Raw genomic sequence first — 22,496 nt, 5'->3', positions numbered from 1 at the left:
AACGAGGAGGGGAGACGACTGAAGAAGTAGAGACAGAAGAAGCGGAAGCCCCATAGATACTCGGCTGTTTATGTGTTGTGACACCATAGAAACGCCGTCAGTCCTCCCGCTCGTGTGAATTAATTTATTCATTTAACGTTTTCCACACCAAATGCGTCTCTCCTCGTCAACAGCCTCGTTATTCATCGGTATATTTATCGTTATTCATCGATTACATTATATTTATGTCCGCTGTAGTGTTTATTGTGATCCAACATGTAGAGGAAGTCCGCAGGCCTTATATGGGCAGGGGGTGACGTAGCAGTTCCTCTCCGGGAGAACCGGGAAGCCACGCCCCCCTCGGGCCTCAGTCCAGCAGCATTCCTGCTCCTGTAGCTATAAACCCCATCCATGTGCTAGTTAGTTAGGGACTTTTCTGCCTCAGCAGGGAGAAGTGAGCTCAGACATTCCCAGCTCCATCCATCTGCGTGCACTGATCAGGACTGTCACATACCAACCGTACACACACACTCACCTTTTTGTTTTGTCACCCAAAGCCTAGCTATTGATATTTCTATAAGATTAATTCAGATTACAGGCTGCTTCAGTGTAAAAGTGTGGAGCAGCAAGCAGTGTATGTGTGTGTGTGATCAGATACGGAACAGACTCCTACAGTATCCTGACAGTTTTGTGAGGTGCTGCTGATGCTGGGCATGTTGCCTGAAGTTGTGCTGCTTTGATCATGAGCGGCGTATAGAGCAAACGCCGTCCAATGAGAACCAAACCCAGTCAATTACCTCAAGCGGGAAGATTGGTGTTGAGTAATTCATCCTTTTGATCTATAATGCTTGAAAAAAAAAATTACCCCTCATTTGGTTTTGCTTTACAAGCAGGAGAAATGAGGTTCAACCTCTGAGAGCTCGGTGCGGCAGAGGCAGGAAATGTGATTCCTCAACAGTGCACCTGTTTCAGATGTGGAGACGAGAACCTTTGTCTTTTGTTTGCGATTCTTCAAACGCCCACACAGACACAGGCAAATGCCTCCACCAATGTATCCTGTATCCCTGCACAGACAAAACAAGTCAGGTAGGATGCTTTAGCCTTCGGTAGGCGCTAGATCCTCTAGCTGCACCTGAGGGATGAACCTCAGATCATGTTCAACAGCTGATTATCCAAGGAGACACATCAATAACAGATATCCCGTTCACAGACGACAACTGGAGACGAGGCCAGAATAGAATGCGTATTATGACTGAACAATAAAATATGGAAATGCACTTGTCCTCATTAAAATGAGCAGATCGGTGGTTGCTAAGCATTCTTGTCTGACGTACCACTACAGCCCTATCAAATGAGTTCAAGCACCAACCATCATCTTGCAAAAATGAATGAATTTCAAACTGAGTGTTAATTACTACTAATTATACAAAAGTGGATGGTATCACAATTATTATTTAGTGTAAATGAATTTGAATGCCTCCTACTGCTGAGGCTAATCACACCTATGTGAGGATGTTCTTCAATCAAACCCACTGTTGCCATTGCTTAGTCATAAGAGTTAATGAGCTAAGCTTTCTACACACCCCATAAGTTGGAAATCACCGGTCCAAATGTTAAAAATAACCCACAGCAAACTCAAATAAACAAGACCAGCACCTTATTTGAACATGTCAAAACAAGAGCTGTTCTATCTCTGATTATTTAACCTTTGCTATTTTCACCCACTAAATGTCAGTCTGTGTGTATCCAACCTGTCCTGGAGAACGAGCTTTCAACATGTTTTCCCCTTGGCAGTGTGCAGTCATGACTATGCCGTAACAACATGTACACGCTGTAAAAGAAAAAAGAAAAAACACACACACACGCATAAACAGGGATATTTGCTCAGGCAGCAGGCAGACCCTGTTATCATGTTTAGGCCTAAAGGGAAAACTGTTGTCAGGACACAAGTTACTCAACATCTTTTACAACTGTCACAGGAATTTTCTTGACGTGGAAAGTTCGCTGAAATCACCACTTTTTAGGGTCTCCATCCATGCCTGATCATCATTAGCTCATGCCAGGTAATTCTCTGGTATTCAGAGCGACTATTTTAATTCTATGCCTTTTTGTCAGTAGTCATGGGAATATGGATAAACAGAGGAAAACAACAGTTCCTGGCAGTGTTGTGCTTCCACTTTGCCACCTCCCTTATAAATTCTATTCTGTGTGCAGCTGCCTGTTTCTGCTGCTGCCGCTCCGCTCCGCTCTGCTTGGGTTGAGGTTTTTTATTCAGCGTTGCGGAAGAGGCCGACCACAATTCTAGTGACATTTTGGCAAAGCACACCAGTATAGGGTCCAGAGTGGTGAGTGTTTACGGGAACGCTCGTGAGGTGGCACCGTGCCACGCTGCCAAATGTTAGTCAAAAACACTCATGTTACCCAACCAGTGGGAGAGACGAACGTGTGAAGGCTGAGGCAGATGTACCGTGTGTTATACATTAATATGCGATATTGTTTTTGTCGGGAACAATCTCTGTTTATCACCATGGCAATTTTAATCACCAGTGCTGTGAATTTTGGGGCGGCTTAACAATGACACGAGGTGATTAGCTGAACACTCCAGTTATCAGGTTTCAGCTTTTGCGAAAACAACACATAAAAAAAATGTTGCAGACGTCTTAGTCACATCTTGATTAGTCACATCTCTGTTTAGTCTGTTTAGATTTAGAGTTGTTCTGTGTATTCAACTACAGAAATTCCTGAAAACTAGTTCTGCTTTTTTTTTCCTCTTCTTTTTCTCTCTCTCTCTCTCCTTTTTGCTGCAGAAGTCGGTGTTATCAGCAGATCTGCTCTTGGTTTTTGTGTTGATTTGTCTTATGCATATTTTTTGGGCAAAGTTTCAAAGGGTTCCAGGGCAGGACGGAGCTGCCTGGCAACAGACTCGGTTTGAACAGTTGGGATCAGATGGATGAGCGCCAAAACCAGCTGAGTGTTACCTGCTCTTGTTCCTGGGACAGGCGAGGCCTGGGGGTGGAAGGAAGCCGTTTACCGTAAGATTAAGCAAAGCGTGTGCGCGAGCGTGCGTGTGTGTGTGTGTGTGGATGAGCACGTATGTCTGTTCGGGTGGAGCATTCAAGGGCGTAGAATTGTTTGACCACAATGTGAACATCTGCATGACCGACAAAGATGAACACTTTTCTCTGTAAATCTTCCTCCCACATCATTCACATATCAGTAACGTGACTTTTTTTTCAGTGGCCTAGAATAGATAATAGAGGCTGAACTCTTGCATTATGACCTTTTCACTCTAAAATGACAAGAGATAATTGATGATGCATGATGTGAGTATATTTTAGGTATTAAGCACATCTTTTCCCTCCTCGCTCACACAATGTCACCCATTCCTCCACACGGGAAAAATCCCCTTAATTTCCTCACCCTATAGATTCTGTCGTTTAACAAAGCAGGCTTTCACAATAAGGTGCTTATGGTGGGGATTGAGCTCTCCTCACCTCCTCCTCTCAAACCGTCCCATTGTGCCTCGCCACCTCTGCACAACTCTCCTTTTGTCAGAGCGAGGCCGGCAGCCCACTCGTCGTCTGCCTCTCCGCGGCGCGGGGCCCTTTTGGTTGGCGAGACTACTGCAGCATCTCTGTGACTCAGAGCGGCCGGGGCGGCCGAGGCCAATCAGAGGTCAGAGCCCCGAGCTCCCTCCTCGCATCCTTGCCCTGAGTCTTTCCCCTGACCTTCGCAACTCCTCCAAACACCCACTCAGCAGAAAAAGAGTCGCGGTTAGCGCAGGGAGAGAGCGGGTGGGCAAGGGGAGAGAGAAAGACAGGCTCAGTCAGATGAGGTTTGTTTGTGAAGTGCCCTCTTGACAGAGCGGCTGACTCCTTCATTTGGACATAATGGGGCCTCTCATCCATAGCGCTGCTGTGCCCCTTTGTGACTGTGGTCACTCTATTGCCAGGTCTATTAATAGAGTGATCCATCATCATTTACTTCATCATCCTCATCATCATCCTCGTCAACATCACATGATGGCCTGATGGTGTTTTCCTCTGCTCCGCTCTGAAAATCCCAAACAGCCGATGTTGATGTGGACGTCGTGTTATCACTCCAGCTTCAGCCTCACTCAACCTTTGTGTGCTGCTAATTTAAAGGTTGGAGTTCATGAGCTTTCTAATCAGAGATGCTTGATTGACTTGAAGCCCCATGTGCACCAGTGCATCTAATGCAGCATGACAGCATCGATAGAAGATTCTTAATGTCATGCAATCTGATTTCAATTTTTTAGAGGAACTGAAATTGTGCTGTGGTGGATTACAGTAACCAACCAACACCCTCATTGTACCAAAACATATTTTCAAAGGACTGGTGGCATAAAGGAAGTATTTTGTAGAAATTATACCAAAGAATTAGACATTGACTTTGATAATTTGTGTGTCTAATGGGATTTATTCTTGGCAATGCTAGCAGAATGGCTCTGGGGATGTCAGTGTTATTTGGCTGGTTGGTGTTTCCACTACTTTGGTCCAGACTGAAATGTAACAGACCACTGAATACAATGTGTCCACAGGCAGTCATGGACCTGTGATCATTCCTCTTGTCTTCAGTGATCTCTTAACTTTGTCTTTAGTGCTGCTTTATGGCAGGCATTTGTGTTTTTGGGTGAACTGTCAACAACCATCAGAGAGCTTGCTGAGATTTAGTACAGAGAGGAATCCAAATTACTGTGGTGATCCTTTGACTTTCCATCAAGCATCAGCAGCATTTTTGACATCTTGTTTGTGTTATGCTTTCGGATTATAATCAAATACCTACATAACTAATGAGCCAACTATTTATTTATTGTCCTTTGAAATACTTTTTTAAATTCCCTTTTGATATTGGGTATTCTTTTAATTACATTTTTACTTTGTTTTTACTGAGTTGTCTTAATTGTGGTAGGCTAATTGTCTTGATTGTTTTAACTGTTTTTAAGTGTTTTAAATGTTTTTTTATTTTATTTTATTTTTCCGTCCTCTGTTGTCTGTCTGAGGCTGTGTATGGATGCTTAACTTTGTTCAACCTCAAAAAAAAAGTTTACCTACAGGTACATTAAAAATAACTTTGACCTATGAACCTTGAGCCAATTCCCAGTTGCTTATTCAGTAAATGCTAGCATCAAGCTAAGCTACATTGTTGAACATACCTGCTACAGATAAACCTTTTAGCATTATCACCGTGTACATGTTAGCATGCTGATGTTAGCATGAAGCGCCACCCAAACTGGCTGTAGATCCTTTTGCCCTGTTTGGACTTGTTTTTTGTCTCTAATGGCTGATTGTAAAATGACCTGTGTTTTTTGACTGATTTTAATCCTGGGCGCATATGTAGGTCATTTTCCACCCCCACTTTTGTAATAATTACAGATGACTTAGGCTACCTACTTTTGTTTGGCAAACTCGTTGCTCCTCCTGTAATGAAAACCTTGTGCGGAGCCACATCCTGGTATCTTAAAGTCAACGAGTCTGAGTTTCTTTGGAAAGAGTTACTTTCCCTTTGACTGTGTTTAATCAGCACAGTATGAAATTTGATTTGTGGAGTCAGGAGTAAATCAAAAACATTTTTTTGCTTATCTAATCATAATATTTTAACATTTAGGTATCCAGTGCAATGACAGAAAAAAAATGAGGCCATCAGCAGAGAATGTGCTGCTGTAATGTCAGTCATAGGTGCTCGTGTTCTCTTTTACTCAGACCTCATTAACTCCCATGTCTATTATAGGCCACATCCTGTAATATCACCAAATGGTAAAATAATGTCCAGAACTATGAGCCAAATCACAGAGGCGCAAATATCTTATTCTCTGCGCCCCGCAAGTAATGACTACCCTGTCCTAACAGGGCTGTGGCTGTGCTTTATTTCATTTTCACCTTTTAGAAATGAGTTTGACAAATTGCTTGCCTGAGATCTCTAACACCAGGCTTAACAGGAGACATATTAGACACAGTGATAGACACAGAAAACTCAAAACTCTGCCAAAGCAGAATAAAAATAGATCTGGCTAATCTTATGTGAGGAGATGGTTGGAGGGAAAAAAGACTGCGCCTACGCCCATGCCCATGGCAGTGCACCGAGGGAGTGCACAACGCAACACTACACTACACTACACTACACAACACAACACAACACAGTCAAGTCCAAGTGAGACGTGGTGGAAAATATGTACATCCATCATCAGACATGCTACACATCATAATATTTAAGAGATTTTTGTTGATCTTTGCTCTTGACTGTTTCGTTGCATGAAATCCATGCTGACACCAAACTACTTTTTTGTTTTTGCCGTTTTCCGAGCCAAGTCGAAAACCTTTGATCATTCCGGAGTCAAAAAAGGACAACTTGTCTCTGACTTCCCCTGCAGTGAGAGTCAAGTGTGTGCATCAGTCTGTTCTGGGCTTGTCACAACCTCTTGCTCAGTTCTTTATGATAAAAGGAGGGAGGGTAACAAGCCTGTTGGGCAAGCCACATGGTCTCACGCACAGTGCTGCTGCCCATGAGCGCGCAAACTTAAAAGGACTCTATATGAGATCTCCTTGGCAAGGTCCCGTGTCCATCCTAGCTCAGTGAACCTGAAACAGCCTGGTAGGACGGAGCGGTGAGTCAGGTAGCTGACCGGCGCTGCAGGGGGGCAGGCACGCTTTCAGGCAGCGGGCCACGTTCTGCAGAGATGGAGAGAGAGAGAGAGAGAAAGGAGGGAGAAGTGATGATGGGGAAACGGTTAGTCAGTCAAAAGCGTGGGTCACTGATGTTAGCGCCAGAGGTCGACGTGTTTGGCTCTGTCCAGTGGCTCCATTCAACCCCCTTTTTTTTTTTTTTTTGCTGCACCGTGCATGGCGTCCTCCTCCTCCTCCTCCTCCTCCTCCTCCTCCTCCTCCTTCCTTCCCTATTACTCTGTTCATTAGTCTGGAGAGCAGGAACATGCAATCATGGTAATGAATGCAGAATGTGCTCTTAATGATCTTGCCCTATTCAGAGTTATAAGTTAAAAGCTAAGCAGCCTGTAGCACAAGAGGACATTTAGCGTAACAGAGGGGAATGCGGGGGTGAGGGTGCTGTGGCATGAGAGAACAATTGGCTCCAGATCTTTCTCCAGTGTGTGTGTGTGTATGTGTGTCTGTGTCTCAGGGGAGGAAGACAGGGGTTTGAGATAGCTGACATTTTATCTTCGCAGGCTTGAAGTGGCAAATAAAAATGCTGCATGGATTCCTCCTCTCTACCAGATTCCACTCACATGTGATCCCAGTGTGTTTGGTGTCTGCCAAGCTGCTTTCAGATTGCCTTTGAGTGGGTCTTCTCAGTTATGGTTTGGCTCAATGAGACAGCCGCAGCCGCTTTGCTTCTCTCGGCGAGTGTGTGTGTGTGTTTCCTTTTGGTTCTTTATCTGCCACATGGTCAAAACATGGCTTTGGCTTTTATGAAAACAAAAAAAAGCCCCCTGGGTGTTGCCATGTCAGCCTCAAAAGGAGTTCACTATCTGGGGTTTTTTAGAATAAGATAAATCATCAGCCCCCAACAGTTATTTCCCTCTGTGGAGGTTTTTGCCAACACGGGCGGATTTGAAAGCAGCTGCTCCATCATTTTGTGTTCTCACTGCAGCCCACATCACTTTGATAACCAATAAATTCTTTATCTGGAATCTGTGTGTGTGAACAATCACATATGCTTTGTAAAACTCCCTTTTCCTCTTTGCCTGTCAGCAGTTGCTTTTTTTTTTTTTGTCTGTGTTGAGTCTCTTCTTCAGCGTCTGGTCCACTTCCTGGTTTCCCCCCTCCTAGTCAGTATCCACATGAGCACGACGGAAACTCAGAGCAGTTCTAGACACTGGGACGTCACACTGAAGGTAAAAACCAGACCAGGGAATCCCTTCGGGGTGTGTGTGGGGGGGGGGGGGGTATAAATGATGGGATGGGTCACGACCTGGACGGGGGAGTGACGTCACTGCTCGGTAAAAACTACAGAGGTCCAGAGTTCAAAGCGATGACAGCACAGTGAGACACTCGACACACTCACACTTGTTGGCTCTCGTAAAAAAAAGCAATACAAACAAACAGCAACACACAACTGGCATTTTAACACTCATTTTCTATTACTCACTTTATTATTGTGCAAGGGGGCCTGTGTGACAGACATCCACTGGGATTCTCTCAGGTTAGAGGGAGAAAGTGCATCGCCAGCACTTTCTGAGGGCAAACGCTCACATGCAGGTTTTTTTTACTGTCAACAGAGAAGACCACAGATTTTTTTTCTTCTTTTTTTTTTCCGACTTTGTCTGCGTCTGCAACTCCTGTTAAGCCTCGGGGAGCGTTTGCGTGATCCCGTAACTGAGAGCCATTCCCAACGCCGGGGGGACCTGGCACGTCTTAAACAAGCCTGGACACAGACGCCCTCCAGTGAATCAGTGCCTGTAAAAATCAACCAACTCCCCCACAAAACACCTACATATTTTATCCACTATCTCTCTCTCACACACATACACACACACAAACACTCCACTCCACTCTCGCTCACACTCACACTCTTAGTCATATATGTAAATGCACTTTTTGCTGGTGCACCACCTTGTACCGAGCGCTGCAGCCCTGCTATCAGACATGTTTTTGTGTTTTCACCTCAGCTGACAATTATTGTTTTGCGTGTTTCAGCTCCGGGACGATGATCTTTGCGCAGGATGGATGCTGGTTGGTTGGTTGGTTGGTTGGTGGGGCATTAAGAGCAGTCTGCAGGTTCTTCTGGGTGGAGGCATCTAGACACAACCACAGGCAGCACAATTAGCAGTTTGTGGTCTGTTATGTGGCGCACTAATTACCTCGCATTTAATGTAGTTTACCTTAAGTAGTGCATTTAGGAAGCCCTACTCCAAATATAGACTCTCACTGGGCAATTTAAGAGTCTTGTTTGGTCACAAATTACTGTTTAATTGTTTTCATGGCAGAGTTGTTTACTAGTGTTTCAAACAGAGAACGTATCCGGCTAGATTTGAGTTTGGCACGGCGAACAGAAAACAGCGAGAACTTGTGTAAGAAGGTAAAAAATTTGACATTTTCAACCAGATCTGCTCAACATGTGGCTGACTGTAAACCAGCTGCACACAGGCATCAAAACATGGAAAGAAAGAAAAAAAAAACAGTGGCACCAGAAGCCTTCAAATAGTTTTTTTTCCCTAAAGTCAAGAACAACAACATCTCGCCCCTTCATATCTCAGTCTGAAAGTTTGGACTTAGTCATCTTCACAGTGCCTGTCAAACAGTTCACTGCTTTGTCATTCCTCATCACTGTGTCAGCCTGAGCAAAGTCAGAGGTGTCTCCATTTATTATCACGTTTACCTCCGTGTTGTAGAGAAGTATGTAACGCTGCGTTTTTCTGCAGAGCTGCTGCGTGCGTTTCATCCGTCTCGACACAGAAAGAATAAAGAAAAAGGTTTGTTAGAGGAAGAAGCTTAAAGAGCATACAGTTCAGGGTTCAGGCGATGCCTTTTTTTATTTCTCACATGAGAGCGAGGAAACATGATGCGCGGGACCTGATGTTTCCTGTCGTGGCTGTTGGTGTGTTTTCTGAAGCGCAGGGTTTTTAATGGGGCTTTTGCTGGATGTTTCACTGTAAAAGTGCGAGGACAGAAATAGCTAAACAATGCCTGGCGGCTAGAGGCTCGCATCCATAATGACCCCAGCCTTGTGATTGAAGAGGCCCCTCTAAAAGGCAGAGCAGGTGGAAGTGTAGGTGGTCTCCCCCCAGCACTCTCCTCACGCTGCATATGCACACACAGCTGCCCCGCAACCTGCACAACACACACACACACGCACACAGGCACACAGTTGGTATATGTGCTGCCTCTGCTTCTGCTGCTGCTGCCTCTGTTTTCACTTCATTCCCTCTCTCTCTCTCTCTAACACTCACTCACAGATGTAGCAGAGAGTCGTTTCACCAGCTTTAGCTATAGGACCCACTACACACACACACTAAGTGGCTAAAATCAGCTTTTCACATGGGGAAGTCTATTGCTCTTCTTATTTGGTTCTATTTCTGGGTTGCACTTGTGGCTACCGGGCTACTTTAGTGTGATTAAAACTCCCATGATTCCTCCTTGAGAGACTGGTTGCTAATCACCAACTCTTAACTGCACTTGCATCCAAAGCCCCCTCTCTCATTGTTCAACTTTTTCTTTTTTCTTTTTTTTACAAGCCTGCAGTGTTCGTGCATCTCAGCTTGAAGTTGCAATCACTTACAGGATTCGCTCGTAAAAGCCGAGCAGCTGTAGGGAGTCGTCAACTTTCTCTTCTGCTCTGACTAATATCGAGAGTTGTACTCTTCTTTTCATTGACGTTCTGAGAAGACGCTGCGGTGCAAATTTTACTGTTTGAGAGCATCTTCATTCATCTATTTGAGCTGCTGCAACGCCCCGCCGCCGCCGCCGCGCCAGAGAGTTGAACACAGAGTTTCGGATGTCGGATGTAAAAGAAACTTTAAGTGCAAACTTGGCTGTATCTGCAGAGTCAGTTGGCTCCATCTTTATCCTACCACAAGCATTCGATAACTGACTTCTCAGCTCAGTCTCACACAGGCCACTGTTTCAACCGTGCGTGTATGCGCGTGCGTGTGTGTCTGTCTGTCTGACTTTCATTTGATGTTATCTGCTGCAACTTCTGCCAACATCACAGGCATTCAAATTCTGTGACTCATAAACGCTTTTGTCTGACATCTGATCCTGAATATATGGACTTTATGTGTGAGGTTCACTATTGAGATGGAGAGGTAAATTTTGGTGTTGGTAAGTGTGGTATCGGATAAGTAGATTGGTTTTCTTTGTGCTTACTGGCAGATAAGTGCGGATGTTGTGCACAGATGATTGCATGCAGGTGGATTCACACACAGATGTTTTCCTCTGTTGAGTGGGTTGTGAACTCCCATACACACACACAGAGAGAGAGAGAGACACACACACTCTCAAAAATTGAGACCACTTTCACTTCTATTGTACTCATACTAATACTGTGGAAATATTGATTGTTGATTAAAGAACAGCTCACAAAATGACTTGCAATGGTTTTCATTGGAATTGGACATCTGTATCAACAGCTAATATTAAGCAATAGCGAATCAGCTTATGAAACTTCACAGACCTACGTGTGCTGCTGTTTTTGAAGGGAAAAAAAATCCCCTAGTGCACAGGAAGCAGCGCTTATCGATGTATTTCCACCGCTGGCCCTTCAGCATTTAAGCAAATCTAAGGAAAAAGACGTTGCAGTTGTTCAGCTGATTTAAATCTATTGAGGATCATAGCTTTTAATCAGTCATTTCCCATTTTGACAGTAGGCTAATTGGCTTTCTCGCTGAGAGTTGAGATAAGTTATCAACCAGTGTGATGATAAATACAGCAGCAGTTGAGCTTGGCATTAAAACTTGAAGCAAGGGGAAACATGAAAATATTCAACTATAGTCGATATAGTGTTTACTATGGCTTTTCAACATCATACTGCAGCTGGAAGCACATCTCATCACACCTGACTTCCTCTTTGGGAAATTCTGGACTATGCCTTAAGCCCCGCCCACCACCCATGATACCTCATCAGATGAAACATCAGAGCGACTCAGCCACAAGTTTGAACCTCAGTCAGACCCAGACCCAGGAGTTTGTTGTCAAGGTCAAGGTCAAGGTCAAAGGTCATTTATATAGCCATCCTTATTGGCCATGGTGCTGTACAAGCTTCAAATTTTATATAAAGTAAAAACAACAATTCATGAAATGAAAGCAAACACTAACAACACAGCACAATTAAAGCTAAAACTCATGATCAGAAATCTAAAAAAATATATATACAAGAACAAGGAATACATGTCAAGCTGAACATGGATTAAAAGCAGGTAAGTTGATTTTCAGCAGAGGGGATCTTTAATATTATATTTTCATACTAACAATGGCTCCAATTATTACCACTATTATGTATATGAAAGGGTTTTTTTTTGTTTTGTTTTTCGTAATGAACCCGCAGACAATTATTGACCAACTCTGTGGTTCCCCTCGGCTCCACAGAGCTTTGTAGTGTCTTTCAGCTCATTGTTTTTTACCTGGCAGTTTATCACAGTGAAAAATCTCCAAAAACCCTCAGTACACTTCCTGCCCAGCACCACCACAACAGAAAAGACTTAGTGACTGTTTGGCAAACAGAGCTGAGTATTCAGCACCTAAAGAGCCAAATGAACAGGATGATACACATGATAAGGTGCCAGTGTTATGACGGGCCAAAAAGAATCAAAGCAAAAAAAAAAACAAGCAAAAAATGTCAATGCAGGATTATCTAAAGTGTTTTGTTGAATATACCTGTAGTTTATTTAGTATTGCAACAAGAATCCTTCAATTTTTAAGTTTCAGATTAAGATGGCCTTCTTGTCACTGTATTAACATTGCCATGTGCAAATAGTAATTGTAAAAGACAAAAAATGTGCTTTCCATGCTTCCTTCTCCTTTTTTATTTCCTCCAACCCCCGTATTTACTTGTTTCTTTCTTCCCTATCCCCGTTTGACTCTTTACTATCCTCCTTTACAACATGCACCTGTGCTTCAACTCCCTCAAAATAAAATAAAAAAAACCCTTGCCCACCGTCTCTGCCAATAGCCTTGATCAGAGTCACCATGTGCTCACAACCACATTTCCTCACAGCAGGAGCAGCGTTTCAGATTGATGCATGCGTGAGTGCAGCCACTTAAACTGGGCCATTCAAAGCCATGTGGACCCAGCAGGTGTCTCTTCTACCCTCTTCTCTGATTGTACGAAACCACCTCCCTCTCCTCCGCGTCCTCATCCTCCTCCTCCTCCTCCTCCCCTCTCCTCCGTGCTAGCCGGCCCCGGCCATCCACCCACATCCGTGTATCAAATAGGAAGGATCAGAGAGTGAAACAATGTCCTGGAGCAAATCATCTGGAGCATCAGGCCTAATCACATTAGCACCGAGTCTTTCACACAGGTTGTTACACTCAACTCAGCTGGCTGAGTGTCTCATGTGGTAATGAATAGATGTTATCTAAACCCTGTCAGACACTTTTCAACTCCCAGCCTGCCATATGGCAGCGAGAAGGAGGCTGAAATGAATCTATCTATCTATATTGATTGCAATATCTGCCTCACTTTATTCCCTCAGCTCGGCCGCCTGCAGTAAAGGCCCTTACACGTCCCAACTAACCCCTGTGTCCTTCCTCACAGACGGGACTTCCTGTGCTGCCGCGGTTGCAAGGTTTTCACACAGGATGTTGAGGGGGCAGAGAGGATGCTCAAATTCTGATTGCATCCTGCGGTCGTGTGCTTCTGTGTGAAGTTGTGTTTGTGTCTGTTTTCAGTGGAAGACTCAAAAGATAAATGCCAAAAAACTGTGAAATGATCGTGTCTGCGATAAGTTCCACCATCCACCACTGCCGTCAGAGGACACACAGCCAGACACATCATTAACGTCTTGTTTTCCACAGGTCAGCCTTTCCTACTCCCACCACTGCGTCACAGCTGTACGACTCGAAGGCACAAGTCTAACGCGTTAGATTTACAGATTAATGCGTCAATAATCCAATAAGATAGTGAAAATAGTCTCATACACTGTATGCTCTATATGTCCAGTCATTTTGAATACATTTTCTTTAATTCATACATTATACTTATTTAAATTATCTGAATATGTCTTTTCCACTACACCTGAATGGTCCTAGAGCATTAAATATGAAGTGGTAGCATTATAATTCATTAATTATTATGTCATATTTTGATTAACCAGCATCACAATATAATTTTACTGAATACTGAATTCTCGGTTTACACTGGGACCCAACATGCAACATGTCATGTCTGTGTCAAGAGTTGAATGCCATCTTGGGGCGCTCAGTGGTGGCTCACCCCGTAGAGAGCAGCCAAGCCCTCACAGCAGCGGCCTGGGTTTGAATCTGACTCATGGCCCTTTGCTGCATGTTATCCCCGTCTCTCTCTCCCCCCTGATTTCCTGTCTCTTAGACCGTCCAAAATCTATATTAAAAAAAAAAATCAGTTGAATGCCATCAGTGATTATTTTGTTTCCCAGAACGAGGCCATCGTCTCTTGTAATAAAAACGATGATTTTAGCAAAACCCACCCTGCCGTACAGAACTCCATGTACCCATGCACCATGATAAGTGTATGGTTGACTCATTAACAGAGTTGTTAACCACTCGATGTCACTCTATACGTCACTGAGCGTTCTCCACTGTTGCTGCAGAGTCTGTCACCCACAACAAGGGTGGGTAGCTAAGGTGTGAAGTGGCATTTGGTCGAGTTAACTCACTTTATTATTTTATTTACAGTTTGTATTCTATTGCATTTTACTTGTAGGCATGTATTTTATGATAGCCTATTTTAATTATGTTATGTTTTATTGATCTGTACAGCAGTTTGGTCAACTTTGGTCAAATAAAGTTTGAGTTGGGTTGAGTTGAGTCTAACTGTGGACCGGATATTTGAAAATGCAGGTGAGGGGTTACTGTAGATATAATGTCATGACTTTCAGCCATGTTAGCACCATGCCTCTGAGGGCTCTGCAGGATGGCCAGTACATTTTGTACAGACATTCATGTTCCCTAGAGCAGGGGGTTCCCAAACTTTTCCATGGCAAGGCCCCCCGAATAACATTAGCTTCTGGTCGGGGATCCCCTTTGCAAACCCACTGAGTTTTGAAACAGTTAATGGTCATGATGTCATGAATGATAATTGGTCTGGCAGGCAATTAGAAAGATGAGCATGGCAAATAAGGTTTGGTCGACTGCTGTCGTTTTAAATGTGCCATACAAATAAATGCTGACTTGACTTGACTTGACTTTGATATGTTATATTATCATAAATTAGATTTTATAATAATGCCCAAAATACAATAATTCCATTTTATTTTGCTATTTGCATTTGTTCTCATCTTCCCTAGAGGACCCCCTAGTAACGACTGGTGGCCCCCACTTTGAAAACCACTGCCCTAGAGGATGAATCATAACAGTATCAGTGGTGCAACCACTGATATCAACATAATCATGTTAGCATTATTATTATGGGCATGTTACTGTAGCTTGCTGTTGCTAGTGTTTAGCCAAAAGCACCTCTGTTCCCATGTCCAGGCTCACAGAGCTGGTAGCGTGGCTAGAGCCTCTCAGCCTTGTTCTAAATCTAAATTGTTAGAAACATCAAATGGGCTAGACAGCTGTGTAATCACTAAGGGTAAAATAGGTAGAGAGACATCAGCATAATGATTGCCAGAGAGCAGGAGGAAATGAACACAAAGCATGAGAGACAAGCAGAAATGGAGGCAGACAGGCAGGGACACCCAATGAGAGAAAGGCAACAGGAAGGATGCAGGCCCACAATGGCTTGTCTGCCGGAGAGTCCGAATAACGGAGAAATAGGAAGAAGTCCACGAAAAGAAAGGAAGGGAAGGAGCCGTCGTCTCAGGCAGCGCAGCCCCTCAGACTGGAAGACTTTACACAGTTTCCATTTTAAGTCGCCTTTTATTTTTCCACTAGTGTCACTGTCCCTGAGCGAGGCCTGAAACCCCAGGTCTGATCGTCCACACGCCGCCTCTGTGGAAACAGGAGAAGTGTTTTCTGACAAAGGGCTATTGAGGTGATTGTGTTGTGTTGCCTGCAGATTACACCAGAGGGTTTTCAAGAATGCCAAGAATGTCTGTTTTAATGTATCGCTGTTTGTTTGTGCATTTCTGTGTGTATGTGTGTGTGTGTGTGTGTGTGTGCGCGGGTACTTGCGTTGCTCTTCTGTGTGCATCATGGGGGAAAACGTGTGTGGGTGTACTCTAAGCCCTAGGAATAGCATTTGCGTCGTAAATGCTCTGTTTAAAACAATCAATATCCACTCTGGTTTATACACAATAAAAGAGCATGAAGTGTGTGGTTTGATGCATGTGTGCGTGTACGTGTGTGTGTGTGTGTGTGTGGATGGGAGCCCTGATGCGGCAGGGTGAGGATGCGTGAGCGTGTGTGTGGGCTGCGGGGCCACCCTCTGATCGTCTCCTTGGCAGCCGCTGTGCTGAAGTGCTCTCTGGGTGCTGAAGAGGCCTCCCAGAACGAGAAGAAACGCACACACACTCCAAAACTCTTTATCGGAGCTGACAGCCTCTTTTTCTTTCTTGTCCACACTTGGGTTGGAGCAGCGTAGCCTTGATGCATCTCTGCAACTTCGTGCCATGTTATGATGCACACACACACACAAACACACACACACAAATCTATGTACATGCGAACACATGAACCCAGCCCAGCCTGGCTCCCTCCCTCCCTCCCTCCCTCCCCTGTTCGCCTCCCCCCCTTGTGTTTGATGTGGTCTTTGGAGAACCATGTTTAAAGAAATTCTTCTCCTGCTTTGAAGTCGCTCTGTGTTTCCCACTCTCTTTTCTGCTGTGTTTCCTCTTTTATCTTCTGACAGTGTGCGAGTCGGGAGAGAAACAGGCCGGTGTGGAACAAGATACTTGCCCCATATACACTGTTTACCGTGTGTTGTACCTGTGAACTTGAGAAGTTTCTGGAAGAGAAGCTTTTGTTCCTTGTAAGATATGGGTATACCCCCCCCCTCTACCTCTTTGCCAAAACACTGCGGTCGCTTTCGATGAAGAGCTCCCCTTTAAACAAATGCCTCAGGAGCAAACTTTTGATGTCATTCCAGGCATTTATCAAACACAGCTCTGTGAGAGAAGCGCCACTCAGCTACGTCTGGTATGCTTAGACAAATATGTTGGTTGTCATTCTGGCACAAAGACACGATTACTTCAAAGCATTCATCTGTGGCAAAATGCGTTTTTTTTTTTTGTTTGTTTCCACTCACACCTATGAGAATCAGCCACATGAAAAGACGATGGCAACGCAGAGTGGAAAACTTTCTCTCCAGATGTGCAAAGACAAACGTCCGACTAATGCTGACCCACCCATTTTCACAGATGAAAAATTACGACACACGCTTAGCTGCGATAGGTTAATGAGAAATTAAATGCATCGTGTGACGCAGATGTTGCAACTCTGCGATGACTCTTTCTACTGAATAAGGGTGTTGAGTAAAAGCCCAGCTGGTTTAAGGCAACACAGCTGCAATAACTGAGAAAAGTGTTCCACTTTAAAGCCGACAGGTTGAGAAATCAGCTGGTTTAAGTTTCTCTCATCTAAGCAGAAAATTTAAGTAAAAGTAGCCTAAATGTGTGTGTCTGTGAGCTACGGCTTATTTTCAAATACGTACAGTAGAGCTTTATTATACAAGTCTGTATCTCTTCTCCTCTGGTCTAAAACACAGTAGAGCAGTAATTACAGAAATAGCATGTGCTCTTACAGGGACTCTGGAGTCTAATTTGCTCCAGCTGACTTGTGCTGACCTGCCTCACCGCAACGAGCTAGTTCATCTCACAGGTCGGTGGTGCCCACGTCAGTGTTTACACAGAGCGCACATGCCACAAATTATTAATTATGCCGGTCATCTGTGTGGGCTACATGAAACCAGACGATGCTTGTGCATCAGTAGCTGGCAGAATATTATTCACAGCACAGTGGGAAAGACACAGGCCCATCTATCAAAGGTGCTCTGCAGAGTTTTGATGTTTTGGTAATTAAAGGAGAACATCTTAAACCGCCATCCTGTAATCAGTTACAGGACAAGATTTATTTAAAAAAAAATTTTTATCTTAGGGTCATGTGGGGTCAGGTTATGTCCGAGCAGCTAGCTAGCAGCTATATTTGAAATTAAAAATAGGATCTTTTTTCTAGACAGCAGCAGGGCAAAGTATGAAAGTACATTGTTCTCAAACTCAGGTGACAGGTGGCAGTTCACTGAACCCAAATCGAAGCTCTGTAAAGACTTCTGTTGAGATTCTGTATGAGGCTGTTAATGTTAGCATGCATGGCTAACTAGCTAAGCCTAGGTAAGTAGGCTATGACAAGGTCATGTTTACACACTTTGTAAACCAGAGTTTAGAGTAAGCAACAGCCACCAGGGATGAAAAATCAAGCTAAAATTGAAGTAAAAACTTTACTTCACTGACCACTAGAGTCTGGTTCATAGTGAGTCAGTCCCCACAGACTCCCACGTTAAGATGTCCAACAACTGAAATAAACATGTTTTTGCAGGCTGGAACAGCTTCACAGCTATTTTCCTCCTTCGTGACAATCCTATGATGGTGATTCTTTGTTGAAATTTTCATTAAGGTTTAAAAATCTGCAAAAATGAGGGTGTGGCTGCCTTCAGTGACAGGTGTGTGAGCGTATGCTCGCCACCAACTAACATGAACAAAATCTCAGTTTCACAAATGCTTTTTTAATAACCCTCCTGTTCTCCTGGGTCAAGGGAGGAAGGAAGGAAGGAAGGAAGGACAAAGGGAAAGATGGGAGGAAAGAAGGAAGGGAAAAGGAAGGAAAGATAGATGGAGGGAGGGAACAGATTGGGTCAAAAAGGAAGGAAGGAAGGAAGGAAGGAAGGAAGGAAGGAAGGAAGGAAGGAAGGAGGGAAGGAAGGAAGGAAGGAAGGAAGGAAGGAAGGAAGGGACAGATTCATTCAAGGAAGGGAGGAAGGGAAAAAGGATTGTGGAAAGAAGGAAGGGAAAAAGGAAGGAAAGAAAGATGGAGGGAGGGAACAGATTCGTTCAAGGAAGGAAGAAGGGAAAGAAGGGAGGGAAAAGGGATTGTGGAAAGAAGGAAGGGATAAAAGGGGACAGATTGGGTCAGAGTGCCCAGAGTGATGGAGTCAGGCACTGCCAAGATGGCGACTGCGAAGCGGCCGCTCTGAGCTTCAAAGTCACTCTCCAGGAACCTGGGCTGGATGATGGGTCACAGAGGTTACATCCTTACAGTCTCAGGTTTAACATCACACTGCAGCTCTGCGCTCCTGCTTATTTAGGTTTGAGAAGTTTACACTACACATAGTTTATAGTATCCCTGTAGACGAGCGCCAAACCAACAGTTTCTCCTCGTTATCAAATCCTTTTCTCTAGTAGAAAATCAAGAGCACTGTTTGAAAATATTTAGATTAAATTGTAAACCTAACCAGTGTGCTACTGTGGTTAGATTTGTGGTTGTGAGCATGGATTTCTAACCACCCATGTGGTATTTGACGTGACAATACTTTTCTTTGCACCTCCACAGTGACTTGACTTTGTTCATTCACCTTGGTGCACATGCAGATTTTTTGAGGACACAAAACCTCAGCCTCGGTCTATCAGCATTACATCACGTATGTAGACACCCAGGGCGTGTTTTCTACAGGATTCTCGTTTTGAAATGAATCAACTGAAAATACTCAAAGGTCAACGTGAGATAGAGATTTTTTAACCAGTACACAGAGACTCCAGTTCTGCCTACAAAATCCTGCCAGGAAACGAAAAAAGAAACAAGAGGCCTACTTTTTTTTCACTCATATGTGAAACTGGAGACCCACTTCAGATATTGATGAGAGCTCTGAGTGGTGTTGGTCCCTGTTTACCTCCACGAGCTGCAGGCAGGGCCGAGCAATACATTGAAGTGAAAGAGAAGAGCCGCAGGGTCACACAGTTCACAGGATGGATGTTACCTTAAACCACATGAGGACATCAAAGCTCCCTCCTGAATGTGTTAATTCCTCCTCAGAACGGAGGATAATAGTATTTACCGAGGCCGCGGCGATGCTGCCGTGACTATTCTGAGAAATGTTTACCTACTGTAATACCATGCAGATCAGACAAGGGAGCCTTATGTCCACTTCAGGGCCACTTTATTGTCATTAGTGAGCTGCTCGCCGCCATCACCCCTTACCCTTCCTCCATGGCAACGCAGACAGACAAACAGGATGCAGCTGTTGCCAGGGAAACAGCCAGAAGGTCTGCAGTGCTACAGTGTGGCGGAGAGTGTGAGTGAGGTAAGAAAAGAAAAAGAAAAATGTGGAGGGAAAAGGATTGCTGTGGTGGTGGAATCTAATTAGACTGTGACAGGGGATAAAGAGGGATATTTCCAGCTTCCAGCCTGCGTTAATAGAGTGAGAAAATGTGTGTTATGTGTGTGTGTGTGTGCGTCTGCGTGAGTATATATACTCTCATTTGCGCAGATACTGTACCTGCGTCTGAGCCTGGGAATAGGCTGACTGACGCACAGAATGACAGACAAGCTTTGGAGTCCTGGCAACCCTGCTTTCTGCCATCACCCTCCTCTCCCTCGCCACTTTCCTCCTCCTCCTCCTCCTCCTCCCCCTCCTCCTCGCACACCCCCACAACTCCTTCTCATCTCTCATCCCTCTGTCTCCTCTCTGCCATCTCTCCTCCACGTCTGTCCTCTCCCTTGGCAAAGGATGATTGCATATGGATCGTCACATAATCCGATTCTGTCACTGAGAATAGCTTTGCATCCAGGAGGCCTCTCATTTCCTCCAGAATGTGAATTTGGATCACTTATCCATATAAATTAACAGGATGAAGCCAGAATCATTACATTAGTATTCACCGTGCTACAGCGAAAGGCTCACTGTGGGAATTAGTTTCATGGAGGCTGACACGGCTCTCACCTGTGAAATGGTGTTACGAAGTGGAAAGTCTGGTTTTTGGATCAACATTAAAGAAACTCTCTGGCTCCTCTGGGTCTTTACTCAGCGGTGACATACAATGCAAACCTCTCCAAGCTAATTTTAAGGCCACCTGACTTTGATCTTGTGCCGAGAAAACAAACAGGAATCTACCAAGAGCTACCCTCTTTAAAGCTTCTGTGGTTGAGCACACACACATGTGCACACACACGTACATGCAGCAAGACACAAACAATAGATGTGTGGAATCAGATTGCACGGGCTGGAATGTGAAACACAATGCACAATTTTTCATGTGATCTCTTATCTCATATCTCAATGTCACATATTATTTTCAGCTATTTAACTGTATAAATTCTCCCTGTCACACAAAAGGCTATCGGTTATTCAATCAGGTGGATTTGTTTTCTTGCCTTTGGGAGCCGAGCAGTGCAGCTCTTCCAACAGAGTGGGCACAGGGCCCCGTGGATTTTTCCCCCCTTCTTGGAAAATGGCTTTTTCCTGTCTTTGTATTTTTCCATCTTTCCCTCAAACGGCAGCGGACCGTACTCTCGTTTTCACTCTCCCTGTCCTGGTCAGCGCCCCGAAGCTTTCACAATGCATTTACGAGAAAGGGCCCCGAGAGCAGCAGCTTTTGTGGCAGGATGCCCAGTCTAATACACTCTCACTGCGCCCTCAGCAACAGTAGACGCGCTGAGCTCCGAGGTGAGAACAGTTCTCGTGTGAATACATTTCGGTTGTGTACAGAAGAACACAGGAAACACCTTACAATTGTGTAATTCAACTTAATGCTGGACCACAAACTGTGGCCTGAACATGGCTAAAGCTGCCACTGTGCCACCGTGCTCTGACTGAGCCGCCTGTCGGATGGTCAGGCAGCTTTGGAAACCCCCCTGTCTTCTAAACTTCCTGACGTCAGATGGAGGAGAAGTGGGGGGTGGGGTGGGGAGGGTGGGGCTTCATGTGTCCACTCGTCTCTGTCATTCACACCCACTTCACAGCAGTGGGTGGACACAACATATCATCTTCAGCTGCGCTGGTCTGGTCGTCCTGTTCTGCACTTGTGCTGCGCTTTGAGCTAAATGCTAACGCTCGCCTGGCTGGCTGGCAGTGTGCTCACAGTTGACAAAGCTGAACTTGATGTTACAAGTGCCACATTCACAATAAGAGGCGGGTCATCAGTTGTTTGGGTGCAGCCGAGCTGTGGTAGACAATAAGAAACAAGATTAGCACAGTGGCTGCGGCGTTGGCTTCAGAGGAACGGTCAGGTGGCCACCCAATCTGTCACAGCTCATCTTGTGCAAGGTTTTTGGGAATCAAACCAACACTTATTTAATTATTTAGCATCTGGAACAAAGTGTTGAACCAACATGACCATTTCTAGAGCCATGTCAGTAGCATTAGCCTCCTCCAACACAGCAACTTAAAAAAAAGCTCTACAAAGACATAATTCACTGCAGAGTTCACAGTGTTTTGTTGCACGTCGACCCATTGTTTTGGTTGATAGCGTGTTGTGATTATCTGGAATTATTTTTTCTGCACGAAGACACTGCCGGACTTGACACATATACCAGAAGTCCTCAGCGGCTGACTCATCAAGTTTGATTTGCGTACGTCAATGAACCATGTTGCTCAATCATTTCACAAAACCACAAACCGAGGAAGCTGTGACCTCACACGCGCATTCAGGTTTGTGCAAACTAACAAGAGGGGAGATCAACAAGAGACAGCACAACGTTCAGGAGAAAGTATCATTTTCCACAAAGAAATACAATGATAACGAGAAGAGTATCTTGCTAATGTGAGTCATGAGGCTGTTGGTGTTTGTTTTTTCACTGGAACAAGGTGGCTTGTTAAAATTTTTTGCTCAAGTGTAGGTCTTACCCCCTCCCCCCCCTCATGGCGTGACCTTAAAACCTTCTACGTGCAACTCGGAGTGAATTTCTTAACTCGTGTCG

This window comes from Trachurus trachurus, assembly GCF_905171665.1.
Source record: "Trachurus trachurus genome assembly, chromosome: 8".
Classification (NCBI taxonomy): domain Eukaryota; kingdom Metazoa; phylum Chordata; class Actinopteri; order Carangiformes; family Carangidae; genus Trachurus; species Trachurus trachurus.
Note: the sequence above shows the minus strand (reverse complement) of the source record.